Consider the following 14,058-nt stretch of genomic DNA (forward strand, 5'->3'; position numbering starts at 1 on the left):
TCGCAGAAGCCAACACTGCCCACATCGGATTACACATGGCTGAAAAAGAAGGCTTTACTAAAGTCTGGCTGGAGTCTGACTCGCTAAACACTATCAATTATCTGAGTGGGCGTATGGACCCTGGTTGGATGATTGTCGGCCTGATCAAGGACTGCCAAAATATAATTAATGAGCTGGAAGATTTCAAAATCTCACACATATACAGGGAAGGCAATAAGGTGGCGGATCTAGTGGCTAATCTAGCAGTGGGATACGTTGCAACTAATTGGTGGAGTAGCAGGGATGCTTTCCCCAAAAATTTGTGCAAGCTGACACGTAATGATTACCGTGTCAATCAATGATCTTTCATCATGACTTCACTGATTTGATGGGGAAATGACTCTTTTTGGTTTTCCCTAACCAAAGATCTAGAAACCTCTTCGGCAATTGGTTTTCCTACCTCATTGTTGAGTTTTACTACTATTTGGATACTTTTTGGGTGTGGCCCATTCTCTGTGATTGGTTGGTGCCTTCCTTGGTGTGCCCCATCTTCTACTGTTCGGCGACCAGGAGCATAATGGGAGGGGATAAGAAGAGACAGGAGCCCTCTACTTGCGAGAAAGGGAAGAAGAACAAAGATGTCTAGCAAGAAGCCGTTGATGGAGGTCTTGTCCCCTACTTGGACCGTATTCATGCCCCCTCTCCTCTACTTACGAAGGCCTTTATTAATGGATGGAAAAAAGGGAGTCTCAGGGCTATGGTGTTGATTATCAGATAGATGAAACTTTGGTGGCAACGATCACTGGTCTGCCTATGACTAGCTAAAGATTCTATAGGGATAGGAAAATCGGGGAGGAGGACTTGTCGAGTTTCTTTGACAAGGACAAGGAGCGCTCCAGTCACCAAGATGGTCTATGGCAGCTACAATAGAAAAGACCTCATGGCCCCTTGGGCTGACATGGCTGAGTTTATAATGAGATATATTACTCTTGATGGCAGGTATGCCAAAATCTTTTCCTACCATTTAACTATCTTAAATCATTTTAGGAACGGTAAAATTATCTATGTTCCCTTCTATTTGGCCTCCTCTCTTGAAAATAGCCTGAAAAAGCATTTGGAGAACCCTAACAACCCTGTTCTCCATGAGAGACTTATTGTCCTTATCATGGAGCATGCTAAATCCCTCAAAATTGTGCCCCCTCTTGCTGAGACTGGCCTACAGACGGATATCCAGGATGTCTCTAACGCAGAAATGGACCTGGAATGGGGTTCCTATTGATGACCCAAAATATGAACCTACGGATGAAGGGGAAATGATGGTTACCCCTGGGACGTTCGGCATCAAGAATCCTCCCAGACGGATGGCTAGAAAATACAAAACCACTAGCAAACTGATCTCCAAGGCCGAGCCCCTCTGCAAAAAGAAAAAGCTGGCGTCTGAGGACCATAGCCCAAAGATTACGAACCAGGAGATTAAGTTGGACATTCCTATTAATGTCTGAAAAGAAAAATAGGGGACCATAGCCAACGAAGAGAACAGTGGGAATCAGAGGACTAGTAACCTGATGAACCTGGTTATGGAAGCTACCAAAAGCCAGGAGAGTTGCTAGAAGTGGGTTGAGCGTGAAATTGATACCCTCAAAATGGGGGTTAAAGAGATAATTGATATCTTCACTGCTACCCCTGGGCCCAACAAATCAGAAAAACTCATGATTATGACACAAAAGCTCTCCTAGGATGTTGAGGTGATGAAATGCAATCATGAACAAAGGATTGATAAGGTGGAGCAATCCATGACAAAGATTAAGAAAAATCTCAAGAATTTGGTTGATATAAGTAAAGAAGCCATGAACAACAGTATTGAGGGGCTTGAAAAGATTAATGCCATGGTTGTTGATTATCAATCCTAGCACAGCGAACTGGTTAAAGATCTGGGAGGAGATGATATGGCTTCTAGAGACAACAAAACCACTAGACCTAGTTCCAGAACCAGAAGTAGAAGTGGCATCAAGGGTACCTCCAGATTCATTATGGAGGAGCTGGAGGAAATCAACAGGATTTCCATCCAAAAGAACAAGGATCTGGTGCTCTCCCTTAATTGAGAGCTTTCTCTTTTGTTTTTTCTTGTTTGTTTGCATTCCGTTTGTTTTTGTGTCTTCTTGGGGTTGCTCCCCTATTTTGATGTTGTTTCATGTCTGTTTGGCTGATGGTCGGCTAGTGTAAAACTTTTGGTTTTGTGTCCATGTAAAACTTGTTTATCTTTATTAAAAACATGATATATTATCCCATGTTCCCATACAATTTGTCAAGTGTGTTTTCTACTTAAATTTGAACATTTCTCTATTAATATGTAAATTTTTAATTATGTGAAAAGGATTATTTAGAACCTTTCCCTTGTTTAGTGGAGCAATAGATTGTTCAGGACTTGAAAATAAGTAGTGGAGAAAAAAGGGGTTAGAAATAAGAAGCAATTCGATGTTATAAATAATACCATATGGCTTCACAAATTTCTTTCCTTTTTAAAAAAAAAAATTGCCTATAATTTTAACTATGCAAATTGTTTTTGATTATATAAGCAGGGAGAAGGCCATGCACCTATGAAACAAATTATACAAATTGTTATTAATAATATTAATACAAATTTAAAATGACTTCTTACAATTAAGTAGAAAATTTAAATATTAATGTGCTCACCAACGTTTCAAATAACTTGAGTGGTGTCTTAAAGACATCAAGTTTCCATAGTCCATGAGATTTGGAAGAGTTGTTTCTATATCTAATTGTGTGGTACTTTTTCCATCAATGTTTCGGATCACACTTAATGACCAATTGTTAGGAGTGCTATCAAAGGTAAATTGAGTGAGTAACATACCAGAGCAACTCAAAAAGAGGAGGGAGAAAAGGAAGGTGACATGAGGGATGAGGTAAGAGGGAACAAAATTAAAAGCTAATGAAATAATAAATTAATAGATGGAAAAAAATTTCAACAAATGGAAGATGAAAAAAATAGAAAGTAGGTGTACCAAATGAAGTTAGAGGATGAATAAATGTGACTAAGTAGAAAAGAGAAAATATATGACAAAATAAATATGGATGTATAAGAAGAGAAGAAGGAAATATGATGAATGATTATAAGCAAGAAAAATTAATAAATATGTATACAATATATATTGGAGAATAAGTTTAAAAAATTGTCTAACCACGAAAGAACAAAAGAAAATGGAAAACACAATTATTAAGTGTTGATAAGGCAAGAGAATACGTTAATATATGAACATTAAAGATATGATTATGAATGAAAAAGAATGAAACTAAGGAGATAATATATGCATACGTACATATATCTGTATATGTATATGTATGTATACATACATATGTATTTATAAGCAAAGGAAAATATAAATGGAATATCTTTAAGTATAAGAAAAGGGTATTAAAAATGCGGTTCAATTTAAACACCTAAAGAAAGGAGAAAGAAGGAAGAATAAAAAATACAAGTAAAAGTAGGAATCTAATAATGCACACATGCATAAGCTAAGTAGTCATATGCAGTCCTATCCTACACATGTTACTTTATGAGAAGAATGACTACAACAAAATATTATATAATCGCATAAGCTAAAAAAGTTCATGAATAGCTTGTTAATCAATATAAACTAAGCAATCACTTGTAGTAACTTGCTAATCAAAGTTTCAAATCATGGTAAAATCTGAAAGTTTCGAGTCGCTTTAAAACCTCTGGAGTTTTAGCTCCCCTCAAAACTTGTTTACCTTTAATAAAAAACTTGCTAATCAAAATAAACTAAGAAATGACCTGGACAATCAAGACTTGACACATAGTATTCTAAGATTTTGACAAAGCGGACAATCAAGATCTGGCACATAGTATTCTAAAAAACATTGACAAACCTGGATTAGAAAGTCTTTAGACTAAACTGATTTTCATATAGCTGATTTAATAATGACCATAGTTAAGTGAGTGCAAGACGTTGGACCACCCTCCAATGGAGAATATGGAGAAGGTAAGAGAAGGTTATTGGAGAAGGTATAATATTTAATATAAATTGGATGAACTTTCTTAAGTTTGATCACTAAAAAATAATAATATATATGTTATTTTAAATTAATAGTGAAAGAAAAAGATTTTTTTGGGGTAAATTAGTTCTGAAGGATAAATAGTAAAATCATGTATATCCGATCTCATAGGAAAATTTATAGTCCAAGTTACATGTAAATAAAATCATCCCAAATGCAATCATCCCTAGAATCTAATAGTCATTACCATGTCATGATAGAGCATAATTAATTATATATAGACATGCAATGTTCATTAACAATCATTACTTAATGGGTAGAAGATTAACCTTTTGTTTATTTTTGATTTCATACTTATAATTATCTCTTTTTCATTGTTCAATTAATCTATCATAAGTCAAATCAAATCAATTATATCTAACTTGAAATCCACTATTTAGTGAAGTATAATTGTAAATGTTTGTCATTATATGCTACTATAAATCAATTAGTATCAAGGAAATAGTTCATGTTCAACAATTTAATTGAACTAATCCTTTAGGCTAATCTATCCTTTTCTATACTTAGTGCATAATATATAATCATATACTCTCTTGTAAAATCTATTATTCTTTGTTAACATTATGTTCTATCTTTAAGATTGTCTATCATATAGATTAGGTTCTAAATTAGGCATATTCGTATTAGTTTAGCAACCTAAACTTGAACATTTGTATACATGTGTAGATGTAGGATAAACTAGGTCAAAAATACATAACCTAGTTAAGTCTTTTTTTAATAGTGATGTCACGAACCCTATTTTTCCATAATTATTTAATTAGGAAAATAATATTTATTTTTCACAAATGAATTGGAAATGAAATGAAAATAGAATAGTTAATGAAATAAAATAGGAGATTGAATAATGATGAATGCAAGAACATGGTTCAGGTAGAGTTGTCTTAGCTCTTGTATTTCGTTAGGATAGATGTAATCTCTCACACACCACATTAGGATTTATATTTGTATCTTGAAAGATGGATGATTTAAATGACCTTATTTGAGTGTTTGTTCAAATTGAAATGATGAATTTGGAATGAGTAGTAGATTGATTTAAATAATTATGCATCTGCATTGATTGCATGATGTGAGTGGTGTTTGAATTAAATCTAAGTTGTATGAGTGATTGTGAAATATTATGCTTTATAGTTAAAAGAGATAAAATGTGTAAATGATTCTAAAACGAATATTGACTCTAGGTTATATGTTCTTGTTCAAATATGTATAATGTATGGAAAAATGTACTTATGAGTTTACTTTCATAAATTTGTCAAATAATTCGATCATGTACTTGTAAATATGTATGTAATTATTGTATATGTATTTATTGAATTAAATTATGTAATGAAAATCCGAAATATATATTAAATTATAGAAAGGGTTTATTAAAGAATTTATTAAACAAAGTTTAATTTTTAATAAATATATTAATGAAAACTCATTAATTATATATATAAATATAAATAAAAAAATTAAAAACTAAAAATTAGAAATAATAGTGGTAATGCGGAATTAGTTTAAAGAAAATTAAGCAAATAAAGAAGGTGGTCGATAGTAATATCGACCACCCCCCTTAATTAAAGGGAGGGGTTGGTATTACCATCGATCACTCCTCCCTTTTTACTAATCTCCCATCCATTCGATAGAGGTTAGGCATGCGAAAAGATAAGGAATGGGAGGAATAGAACCTCTGCAATAAAGGCTATCACTAGAAGATAGACTCTTGCCCCCACCCAACGACACTAAGATTCTCGGGTGTGCATGCATGCGTAGGGAAAGCATAAACCATGTTGCAAGCATAAACCAGGTTGCAAATCCAATATGGTAGTAGGCAGATTTTAAGGTAGTTGCATGTATTAAGGTAGGCATAGTTTAGAGGAAGTAGAAAACACCACCAACTACCACTCCCCATATTTAAAGGAATTAAACAAGTAGACTGGCATCCCACGACTGCAGTGAACCGCAAGTTAAGTGAATTAAGATTTTTATCAAACACTTGATGTTTATAATGAACACGATCTGTAGGTTAATGAGAAGTGATTACACGTGGAGTAATCAACATGAGGTGGGTGATTAATAGCAAGATTCTCAATGATTAAAACGATATTTGTAGTTCATGGACGACATGCAAGCATTCCATCATGAGTTTTAATCATTTTGAAACTGAAATGAAATTATGACTAACAGATGTGGCATCATGACTGATTATAATAGTGAATGAAAACCAAAAGAATATGAGAAAACATAGCACAATATTAGTATAAATAGCAACATAAACTCAATAGAAACACAAGAGGATGGGAAGTTAAGCAAGATAGAGGAGAACATAGAAGAGCGACAAAGAGATAAGAGAGAATAGAATAATGGAGATTTAGATTTGTTTACAATCAAGTCGTAAAAGATCGACCATGATCATCTCAGATTTAGAGTTGAATTTCAAAGTAAAGTTTAGAAATAAAAGAGATAGAAAAGAGTGATAGGAAGGATGGAGTTAGTAGAAGGATTGACAGATGGAGAGCGACAAAGAGTTTTTGAACTATCTTGAAAGAGAGCGGGCAAATGTGAAGAGGGAAGCAAGTCCATCACCTCAAGCCAGTAACAAGAGCATAAGGAGGTAGGATCTACCTTAATTCTTTGATCATTATGCAAGGATAGTGAGTGAGTCATGAAGTTATATACTGTTTATTAGAATGAAGTTTGATTTAGTCAAGCCATGATTAGAACAAAATTGTGTGAACTCACTTTTGAATAGTCTTATAGAGAAATGTATTATGAGGTACATATGATAAAATAACTAAGAACATGCATGGAGGATGATAAAGAGTGGTAGGAATTACATTATAGGTTGCTTTACATATTCTCTAAAGGATGATATAGTTTTAGACTTATGCAATATACTAATGGAAGAGTTAGAGTCGAAAAAGGAATCATTGTTAATTGTTCAAAAATTACGTTCATGTAAATAAAGATACAATAGTGAAATATTTTCTTAAAGTTTGTTGATAAACTTAGTGAAACTCTCATAAATTAGATCACTCAATCCTCTAGAAATTAAGTAAGAGGATAGAGAGATAAACTTTGAGATTGAACCACGAAGAAGATGAAATAATAGGATAACGACTTATAAAATAATGAAGTTATTTTGATATCACAAGGAAAGACTTACACTTCAAATTTTGCATGAAAAATAAAGATGGTTATCAAATGTCTCATTTGAAAGGCCTTATAGATAGGCGTTTTATGAACTTGTATCATAGTAGATTGTCATTATGGCAAATTAGTGAAGTCGGTGTGTTAAGTTTTAAATCATGAAAAGTCACATATTAGTATTAAACTAAATATGATGTTTTGAGAAAAAAAGGTAAATGAATCACGACACGAGGAAAGATAGAGAGAGTTTAGACGAGATGAACTTAGAATTCTAAATCATAAGAAATGGAATGCATGTTAATGATTATGCTATTAAAATGTTTTTATAATTGAATAAAAGAATGTGTACTCATTTTATTCAATTTATATGTTAGATACATACATGTGTTACACCTTCTTAGATATTTTTAATCTTGTCTTTAAAATTGCTTGAAAGATAGAAGGAAAAGAATGTTTTCTTTTAAATGTATATTTGATTATCCATAAAATATTGTTTCTTGTAAGATAGGATTGATTGTAATAAAAGATTTACTCTATCAATTTCTATTCAAATGAAAGATTGTCTTCTTAGCATAGTATTTTATCTTGCAAGAAATAGGAAGCTAGAATTGAAAGGTGAAAGATTGTCTTCTGTATGGATTTATTCTAGATTATGTGAACAAAGCTAGATAGGCTTGTGTTTGTGGAAAGTTACCTTCCAGGACGGGTGCCAAATGTGGATTATAGAGAGAATAGTTGCTTTTCCAACTATCTATTTTTGTTGTACATGGCATTATACTCGGCCGAGTAATTATTGGAATTATCCATAGAAATAGACAGAATTCTTTTATTTTATCCTCTCTACTACATCCTTGAATGATAATGAATGCTTGTTTCTTAATAGAAGTAGAAAATTGAAAATGCATGTATCATCTAGGCATGCAGCAGATTCCATCTTGCCTTTCGAATTCTTTTGCTAAGCAATTCGTGCAGGGTCAGGTATTCTTGATTGACCAAGAATTTTGAGGAAGCGTAAGCTTCAAGGTTGGGTGGAAAAAGCGCCTGAATCTTGTTCTCTTCTTCATGCTAAAGATTGCATTGACGACAACTTGGGTTGCAGATCAATGGACACATCTCACCCTTTAATTTGTATTATTTTGTTATTGAACTTATGACAACTTGAAATGCGTAAGAATTGTATGATCAAAATACTACTTTTATCAATTTATTGAATAAAGAATATTTATCTTTTATAGAAATTTCGTGTTTATTACGATCTAAATGGAATGATCAAATGAAGCTATGGATGGAAAAATGAAATGAAATAGATTTATTAACTGATTTATGAGTTTATTTAAGAATAAAGAGTATTTCGGCTATTATTTGAAGTTAGCTCTATTTACATCTTTACACATTTGTATACATGTGTAGATATAGGATAAACTAGGTCAAAAATACATAACCTACTTAAGTCTTTTTTAAATAGTGAATGAATTGATTTATACTTTATGTATGTATTTCTAATTAGGTTATTATTGTGTTCTTAAATTTGAATTTCAAATCTAAAAAAATAATTTCTAATTAGATTTGTTTTGAGCTCTTAGAGAACATTCCTACCTAAAATGGTTTAATTCAACTATTCTACAGCTTGTTTGAACATTCAAAAATTAATAAAGTTTCATTTGAATTACTCTTCTAGCTATTTATGTTTTTTTTCTCATCTAAGATGCATAAGATGATATAGGTTTGAGTGTTACCTCCATTAGATTGTGGTGCCCATGACATGCCTATGTGTTTTGAATGCAAGAAATGAATCTGCATATAGTTCTTCTAAAGTATCTACCTTTCCTAATTCATTCATCTCATGACTTAGGTATGACTTAGAGCCTCTTAGGTAATCATTCTAAGGTTAATTTACTTCTAATGTAGATTAAATCAAACTAAAAGTGAATGGAAATAGTACAAATTAGTGTTTGGACTTTAAGTCCACGAAAAAGTAAGTTTCTTTGAAGGAGATTATTAGTAGTATAATGTTAATTTTGGTTTCAAATAAACTACATTTCTTCAATCTCTCTTATGCTAAAACTAAAGTATAAAGAAACATATATGTATGATCTTAATAGGATGTAGAAAATTGTATTTTCTAACTTCTAAAATCCATTAACAATTTCTAAAATTTAATTAATATTAAATTTTTAAAGTGGTCTCTAAAATACATAAAAAATGAAACTATAAGAAGAATCATTTCACATCTCATAAGCATGTTTCACATCAATAAACATAGAAGATACGTAGCAATGAAATTTGGGACAAGTGGGGCACACGTTTGGAGATCAACACTTCTCTGTGCCGATACTGCATCTCGCTAGGGTGAAAATTATGGGAAGAGAACTACATTATGGTTCCAATAATGAATATTAAAGCACCATAATCGATGGAGGCAATTTTTTAATTTTATTTTGATGAAGCAAACAATCAAAAACCTAACACATGTATTCTAAAAACATGATAAACGTGTAGTAGGAAGTTATAGTCTTTTGAAAAGTATTGTCATGGCCACATTTACGATGGGTGCACGACATTCAACTCGATTCAACATCATCTCCTTGATTTGCAAAGGCTTCTCAGTGTATTTGTCAAAATGTAGTGACGTTTCCATGTAGAATATGCACACAAAATCTGTTCCTTGAAAAGAATTTAGTAACTTCCGACCGAATGTGCAGGTGTAAAGCTAGACTCTGCAACATGTACCAACATCCTCCGAGCTTGTGCAGAAGTGGGAGTTTTGGAATGGTGTATGCATATCCTTCTTATAATTTGCATATGCACCATCCAAATATATCATAAATCAAATGAAAATTCAATTTTCTTCTATTGATTATCATTCATTGTCGAGTTAACATTTCAAAATACATTCTAGTATAAAACATCAATTGACTTATATTAGCAAGATTAGCATCTCATATAATGAAATTCGTGTTGTGATGTTCGATTCAATTGTGTGATTATTTGCATTATAATAATCATTAAAGACTATAAATTTAACGTCTCTTACAATGATATTCATTTTCCTATTGATGTAAGGGCATGTGGGTGAAAAGTGAAATCCTACATGTCATGAAATTTTGTGAGTAAGCTTTAGCATGTACATGGAAGAAGAAGATCACATGCATTGTGTCATGAGTTATCCATAATTGATAAACCCACATTGTATGCGTATAATTTATCAAGTAGATTGAGCATAAATGGTGATAGTCAATACAATGTTCACATGGCAGTTGTGAATGAGTGATAGATGACAATAGGACAAGATTACTAGTTAGTTGTTGCATGTCATTGGTTGATCCAGTCAATATTAACTACTACATTTTTAAGATTAGCAATGGACTTTATATATTTAATGCATTACAAAAGTTTGTAAATTTGAATGTTGGAGGGGACTACATTAACAAAAATTGGTGTGTTTTGGTCATTAAAATCTCATTATAAAATTTAAAATAAATAGTAGTTTTGTATAAGTAGCCAATATCTTCTAATTTATTTAAGATTTGTCTTATTTTGTTTCAAAATAATTTAAGAATTATTTTATTTTATATTTTCAAAATTTATTTTACTTTGAATGCACTCAATTTCAATTACGCTAGTGGCAATTGTGTTTAATAGGAATCAAACTTTGACTCAAGATCAAACTAAACAACTATAATCTTCTTTAGTGTCCTAATAAAATTGAAATAAATTATGTTTGTAAGAGTGTATCGATTTCAAACTAATACTAATACCAACCTATTTGTAAACCAATGTATCATATCAACTATTTTATTAACCATATAACATAAATTTTACCTACTTCTAATTGACAAAAAATATTTGTAGTACAAGACTATAATAACAAATACTAGTGGAGAGGACCAGTAGTTGTGCATCCTAACTTCGCGCTTCTCAAAATCCTACGTGGAAATTTCAAATCACTCCCAATTTTTTATAGCAACTTACTTGGCAAGTCCCCTATTTATTACTAAGGTTTTAGAGCCACGTCATTAAAATATGATGCTACATCAGCATGCTTTTTGCCAAGGTGTCTAAAACAGTCCAAAGAAAAGGTGAGACCAATAGTCGTGCAAAAGGGGCCTCCATATTTGTGCAACTGATGTGGCATCGCATGAATGGTTGCTTTTTACAACTAAGGGTATATTTCATTCAATTATCAGTAGTCATCATCAACAATAACAACTTTAAAGTCACAACTATTAGCACAATATTATAAAAAAATTCAAGATAATATTAAATCAACAATTTTTATCATAACAATTGAAACACATTCAACTAATGAATCCTCCCCCGTAGCCACAATGAATCCTCCCCCGTAGCCACTATGTGATACAGACAAATAGGTATCATAACTTATATAAAGACTAGCTACTGTATGACACTTCATAATTTATATGGTACGTTTTTGCAGACGGGATTGATATAGCATCTTATTCGGCACAGGTCCACGATTCATATCATCCACACAACTGGGTAGGTTTCCGCGTCTCTTCTCTCGCCTAGCGGAGCTGATTCCATTTGATGTTGGCAACAGAGCTTCATAAGCAGCGTCGTGGATAATTGTTAAGTGCGCTGAGGAGTTTGAATTTGGAAGCATAATCAAAATCATTTCGTCAGGCTTCTCAGCGGATTACTTAAAATGGACAGAGCCCTTCATCTATTGATGTTTCCATGGCTGGCGCAGGGCCACATTTCCCCTTTTCTGGAGCTATCAAAGAGACTTGCGGATCACGGATTGAAGGTCTCCTTTCTCTCCACTCCGGGCAATATTTCAAAGATAAAGTCCTCGCTACATGAAAAGTGGGTGGGCAAGATCGATATGGAGGAACTGCCTCTGCCCTCCGTGGAAGGTCTCCATCCTACTGCTGACAACACGGCCAATATTCCCATGGAAATGGCAGATCTGTTGAAGATAGGTCTTGATGGCCTCCAGAAACCCTTTGAGGACCTTCTGCAGCGGATTCAACCGGACTATATAATCCATGATTTTTCACAGCACTGGACTGCCATGATAGCCGCCAAGTTTGGTATCCCGGCGATTTATTTCTGGATCGCCGGTGCCGCGACCGCTGGTTACTTGGTAGTGCCAAGCAGAAACAAGCCCACGGAAACCACCGTACAAGATCTGCTTGCGCCGCCGCTGGGTTATCCATCGTCTGTCATAGCTTTCAAACGATTTGAAGCGAGCTCAATATTACCAGGGTATAATGGCCACGGTGGAGAAGATGCAACAGTTATGGGTCGGTTTTTTAAATCTGTGGAAGCGTGTAAGCTTATGCTCGTAAGATCATGCTTTGAATTGGAGAGCAAGTATGTTCATTATCTGGAGATGGAGCACAACAAGCGTGTATTCCTGTTGGTCTTCTTCTATCGGAGACTTCCCCGGCTAGCGATGAGAACGAGTGTCTGAGATGGCTGGATAATTATCCGCCCAGTTCTGTTGTTTATGTGTCGTTTGGGAGCGAGTGTTTTCTGTCGAAGGAGCAGGTTGTTGAGCTGGCAAAGAGGCTGGAGGAGAGCCATGTCCCATTTCTGTGGGTTCTGCGCTCCCCTCGCTGCAACGACGATTCCACGTCATCAGCGGAAGACAGAGCAAGGGCTTTGCTGGCCGAGGGGTTTGAGGAACGCACGAGGGAAAGGGGTGCAGTGTATTGCAAGTGGGCTCCGCAGCGGCAGATTCTTTGCCACTCTTCGACTGGAGGGTTTGTGAGTCACTGCGGGTGGAGCTCTGTGTTGGAAGGTGTGAGGTTCAGGGTGAAGATAATAGCGCTGCCTGTGCATATTAATCAGGGACTCGATGCCCGGCTCGTGGCGGAGGAGCTCTGCATTGGCATGGAGATCGGAAGGGAAGAAGATGGGAGTTTCAGAGCCGAGGAAATCAGGAGGCGTGTGAGGGAGGTTATGGTGGGAGAAGAGGGAGGACGTGTGGCGGAAAATATGGATAAGGTAAGAGAGAAGTTGTTTGGGGAGGAGGAAATCCAAGAGAGGTACATACGCGAGTTAGTTGAGCACCTTGTCTAGCTGTGACACACTGCCCATCTCTCCTTGTTTAGTACCAGTCATGTTCAACAAAAGTCTGCTTACTGTGTACTATGAAGCAGAAAATTGAATTGATTTGATTAAGACCTCAGTCAGTATATACAATTAGATGTGCGTTGGGATGGGGAGGTTTCAATTTACTTATGTTTAAATATTATTATGAGAGTAATTATACTAGCAGTTGCAAGGGAAGTGCCTGCAACGGGGGGCGATAGGATCTTTAAGGAAAATCAATGAGCGACATAATATAGTTAATGGTAGAAGGTTTTAATACAGTTATTGAAATAGTCGTGATTAGCATGGTGTTGTGAATGACATAGTTATTTGTTTTTATAAAATAAGGCTGTCGAATAAATGAAAGTGTCTAGAGAAGATAGGGAAATAAAGTGATATGACGTTATGTATATTATATACTTGAAGGAAATTTTATTAAAGTGAAACATTAATTTATTTGTGTACATATCCCAACCAATGGTTGTTCCCAAATTTTATAGTTTTCCACCCACCATCCCCCATGCTAGCATATGCAGCATGATGTACATGAAGAAAATGTTATGAATATAGTTATACATAATTATTTGTAGGCTATATTGTTACCAACCAATTTTTGTGTTAGACCCAGAGTCTTGTTCTTATCCACCCTCCATCCCCCATGCTACATGTTATATAGCTTTTTGTTGAATTGCATGTGATGTTTATGGTGAAAGACTTGCAGTATTTTTCCATTTATATATGTTAGTTTTGGATAATATAAAAATCTGGTGAAGTGAAATTTTTTGAAAAACTTGA

General features: G+C 34.2%; 1 pseudogene; it reads left to right on the forward strand.

The window, feature by feature from the left end:
• Positions 1 to 11,633: 11,633 nt before the first annotated feature.
• LOC131079433 (anthocyanidin-3-O-glucoside rhamnosyltransferase-like) lies at positions 11,634 to 13,551 on the forward strand (annotated as a pseudogene).
• Positions 13,552 to 14,058: the final 507 nt, after the last annotated feature.

The sequence above is a fragment of the Cryptomeria japonica genome, chromosome 6 (genome assembly GCF_030272615.1).
Source record: "Cryptomeria japonica chromosome 6, Sugi_1.0, whole genome shotgun sequence".
NCBI lineage: Eukaryota > Viridiplantae > Streptophyta > Pinopsida > Cupressales > Cupressaceae > Cryptomeria > Cryptomeria japonica.